Below are 5,000 nucleotides of genomic sequence, written 5' to 3' on the forward strand. Positions count from 1 at the left end.
CACTCTATCAGGGAATAACCTCTATCACTCTATCAGGGAATAACCTCTATCACTCTATCAGGGAATAACCTTTATCACTCTATCAGGGACTAACCTCTATCACTCTATCAGGGACTAACCTCTATCACTTTATTAGGGACTAACCTCTATCACTCTATCAGGGACTAACCTCTATCTGCCCTTCAGTGTGACACTCTCACATCAATCTTCATGAATTCCCCTCTCCTAGCCGGGTTGCGTCATGTTTGTGATAGCATTCATGTCTCTGCTGGAAGCACAGCTCACAATATTACATCTTCTGCTTCTGCCACCACTCACTGTCTGTGTGATCGCTGGCTTCTACCACTACTCACTGTCTGTGTGATCTCTGGCTTCTGCCACTACTCACTGTCCGTGTATTTACCGGCCAGGAGCATTGGGAAGTCCATAAAAAGTCCTGCTACTGACTGTGTGTGTTGTCAGTGTGAGTGTAAGTGAAAGATCAGCTCACAGACAGCTGTGTGTGTAGTCAGTGTGAATGTCAGTGTAAGCTCAGCTCCCAGACAGCTGTGGTAGTGGTGACGGTCAGTAACTATCAGAGTGTGTGACATCTGTGTGCGGGGCCATCTGGCTCTGCCACTAGAGTTGGGCTTATCTAAAACCGCAGCAACAGACAAACCCCTGTTAACAGACACGTTCAGACTACTTATGCTTAGCCTAGCTAGACCACACTAACCAGCGACTGACTGGCCACACACAGATGACCGTTTTATTTGAAGCGTGTAGAATGCTGCTACCCACAGCAACCTCTTAAGATCTTATCTACCCCGCCTGGAGCTTGTGCGCGGTTAATCACTGTGGATTTACAGCATGGAACTGGCCACACACACACACACACACACACACACACACACACACACACACACACACACACACACACAGATACACACACACACACACACACACACAGATACACACACACACAGATACACACACACACACACACACACACACACAGATACACACACACACAGACACACAGACACTAACCCTCACATGCAGCATTTCTGATCCCTGTCCCCCACCTGTCATCAGGGCTCAGCCAACCCTGTTAGCGAAGTCAGTCAGCACCCCCTCTGTGTTCACACGAGAGAGAGAGAGAGAGAGAGAGAGAGAGAGAGAGAGAGAGAGAGAGAGAGAGAGAGAGAGAGAGAGAGCGAGCGAAAGAGAGAGCGAGGGAGAGAGAGAGAGAGAGAGAGAAGAGAGAGTGAGAGAGAGAGAGAGGCAGAGAGAGGAAGTCAAAGAGCATGAGAAGAGGGGGCTGGGGAAGTGTCGTTTGCGGTCGCCACCCCCCCGCCCCAATCCAGGGTGCTGAGACATCACTTGGCTCTTCATCCCTCTGGTAATCCCTCTCTCCTCTCCTCCCCTTTCCCTCTTTCATCCCTTCATCTCCTCTCGGCCGCCCTGCGGCTCTGCTGGCTAATGGAGCATGGGGCGGCGAAGCAGCTGAAGTATGCTCTCTAAGCTGCCATCCCCGCCCAGCCACTGACCAGTCACACACACACACACACCAACCCCCCAGACCGCCCCAAACTGCCGTGCCGGGGTTGCACTTCAAACGGGGCAGGAAAAGACCAGAGTGCTCCAGTCTTGACCTTTCCCTGCATCAAGGCCACTTTGAACTTCTTTGTTTGAAGGGTGTCGCTCCGGCTCGCTCCTTCTCTCTCTATCTCTCTCTCTCTCTCGCTCTCTCTGTCTCTCTCCAGCCCTCTCAGTCACTCTCTCTCTCCCTCTTTTTTTTCTCTTTATAAACGATGCAATAATAAAAAAAGACAAGTATAAAACAATAGTTAATAACACAATAATGAAAACAAGACAAGTATATAACAATAGTTAATAACACAATAATGAAAATAAACAAATATCAACAGGTGTAGCAACAGTATTTATAACCAATAATATTGATTCATGACATTTTCAAGATTAGATTACATGAGTTCTTAGGGGTCGTCCCTCAGGTCATGACTTGTATTTTTGATATCAGTGGATATTGGCTTAAATCTGCCCTGCTTGCATTGCTTGTGGTATTTCTGTGCATCTTTAGGATACCTTTACAGAACTCTACGTGCAGGGTCTCAATCGGGTGTTTGTCCCATTTTTTGAATTCCTGATGTGGAAGTGGACCCCACACCTCACTGCCATAATAAAGGGCATGCAGTTCAGTTCCAGATTCACACATGTTCATCTAGACTCTGGTTGGCATCTCTACACAGATTTGTTGTTTTCTGCCGTAGAAGGACCTACGTGCTCTTTCCCTCCGATCCTTCATGGCAAGGTAGAAGCTTCCTGTTGAACTTATTTTAAGTCTAGTTAATTATAGTTGTTTGTTTGTTCAATTGGGTGTGTTCCTAGGGTATATTTCTGTTCTTGAGATCTGCATCTTTTTTTAGATTGTAGATTTGTTTAGGTGTGTCGCCAGGGCCCAGGTCTGCTCTATGAGATATAAGCTCAGGGCCCAGGTCTGGCAGTACTGATCTATGAGATATAAGCTCAGGTATGGCAGTACTGATCTATGAGATATAAGCTCAGGTCTGGCAGTACTGCTCTATAAGATACAGTATAAGCTAAGAGCTCAGGTCTGGCAGTACTGCTCTATGAGATGGAAGCTCAGGTGTAGCTCATGTCTGGCAGTACTGCTCTATGAGATATAAGCTCAGGTCTGGCAGTACTGCTCTATGAGATATAAGCTCAGGTCTGGCAGTACTTCTCAATGAGATATAAGCTCAGGTCTGGCAGTACTTCTCAATGAGATATAAGCTCTGGTGTGATCCCAGGTCTGGCAGTACTGCTCAATGAGATATAAGCCCAGGTATGATTTAGTTCTGTGATGTTTGGGACATTATTTAGGACAGAAGCAGCAGAGCTCACTGTGTGGAGAGCTCCCAAATCCCCACAGATGAGTACGTTTCCCTTGGCCTGGATGAGTACGTCTCGTTCCAATATGTCAATATAAATGTTCCTGTCTGAAGGGGGAATATCTGTCTTTTTCTGTCAGGATATGAATACATATCCATACATAATATTTCCCCATTTTTATTGCGTTCATGAAATTGTCACTTTGATTTGTAGCAGATAATTATTCTCTGCCTTTGTGAGTGGTACACAGTTTTTGGCAAGGCAACATGACCTCTCTGTAATTTGGTGGACAGTTAGTGATGTTCCCTAAGTGTGATGATGTCATTGTCTTAATGTGTTTCTGGAAGTTAAGGTTCGTTCCCTTTAGACCTAATGCAGATGATTCCAAACCCTGAATGTTCCACATGCATTCTAAACACACTCTCTCTCTCTGTCTCTCTCTGTCTCTCTCTGTGTCATTCTCTCTCTCTCTATCTTTCTCTCTCTGTAACCCTCTCTCTCTCTCTCTGTCATTCTTTCTCTCTGTATCCCTCTCTCTCTTTCTCTGTCTCAAAGCCCAGTGGGTTTAACCTTGGCCCACCCTGTGTGTTTTGAGGTGTCGTGGGGGGGATCAGTGTTGAGAGGACGGCACCAGTCTCTCCTCTAAGCCCCAGTCTGCCTGCATCCTCTCACCTGCTCCCCACTCCTCACATGACCGGACCCAGGGCCGTCTCCAGCCTCTCACCTGCTCCCCTTTCCTCACATGACCGGACCCAGGGCCGTCTCCAGCCTCTCACCTGCTCCCCTCTCCTCACATGACCGGACCCCGGGCTGCTCTGCTCTGCTCTGGCCTGCTCTGGCCTGCTCTGCTCTGCTCTGCTCTGGCCTGCTCTGGCCTGCTCTGCTCTGGCCTGCTCTGCTCTGCTCTGGCCTGCTCTGCTCTGCTCTGGCCTGCTCTGCTCTGCTCTGCTCTGGCCTGCTCAGGTCTGCTCTGCTCTGCTCTGCTCTGCTCTGCTATGGCCTGCTCTGGCCTGGAGATCACAGGGCCGCCCCAGCAGAGATGAACCAGGGGCAGTGTTATCGTCTGCTGGGCACTCTGGTGGTTTTATTAGTTTACCCCAGTTAGTGTTGTAGGGCATTTACAATATTTAAAAATATTAAATAAAGGTCGCACACTCTAGTCCCATGCAAACATTTCATATTTTCAATTTGTACATTGCGGACCTGGTTGGCACCTTAAGAAAAAGGGAGGCCTTTCCCGTCATTCTACATTCACCGCTTCATTTAGCCAAGGCAGTGGGGCTGGGGTAGGGTTCATTCAACATGCATGAGCAGTGAAACCTTGAACTCTGTAACTGAGTGGAAAGCAGAGTGAGACTGGCAGTGAGACTGGGAGTGGGAGTGAGATTGGGAGTGGGAGTGAGATTGGGAGTGGGAGAGAGATTGGGAGTGGGAGTGGAGAGGATGTTGTGAGTGGCAGGCGAGGCTGGGAAGAGGCCCATCATAAAGGCTAAATCCGTTGCCCAGTCTTGTAAAAGTGAGGAGACATTTCCTCCTCTTCTGTATTGTTTCCATCCCTCATTGTCTCTACATGGGGCCCCTGTAAAAATACAAGTGTGTGTGTGTGTGTGTGTGTGTGTGTGTGCAGACTTCTGGCCTTGCTTTTTTTCTGGAAAACAGTGTGCATGTCTGCCTGAGAGAGGCTGTGTGTGTGTGTGTGTGTGTCTGTGTGTGTGTGTGTGCGTGTGTGCGTGTGTGTGTGTGTGTTATTTCAGTGGCAACTCTGAAGTTTCCCATCTTTGTCTAATTTTTTATTCACACATTCCTGATGCATTAGATTTCTTTTCTGCCTTTCAGGCATCTCGGGAAACTCTGTGTGTCCCATCTCTAACACTGCCCTTTACACTGGACAAAGTGTGTGTGTGTGTGTGTGTGTGTGTGTGTGTGTGTGTGTGTGTGTGTGTGTGTGTGTGTGTGTGTGTGTGTGTGTGTGTGTGTGTGTGTGTGTGTGTGTGTGTGTGTGTGTGTGTGTGTGTGTGTGTGTGTGTGTGTGATAGTGGGAATAGCCTCCTAGTGAATTTCCCATAGTAACCTCCTGACAGCCAAACCACAGGAGGTCCAGTTCC

General features: G+C 48.1%; 1 protein-coding gene across 1 annotated transcript in view; it reads left to right on the forward strand.

Moving 5' to 3' along the window:
- Positions 1–5,000, forward strand: part of dnaaf5 (dynein axonemal assembly factor 5) — a gene marked incomplete at its 5' end in the record, with an annotated part of 39,013 nt that overhangs the window by 20,581 nt on the left and 13,432 nt on the right. The gene's annotated exons all lie outside the window — the stretch shown is intronic.

The sequence above is a fragment of the Sprattus sprattus genome (assembly GCF_963457725.1).
Source record: "Sprattus sprattus genome assembly, chromosome: 6".
NCBI lineage: Eukaryota > Metazoa > Chordata > Actinopteri > Clupeiformes > Clupeidae > Sprattus > Sprattus sprattus.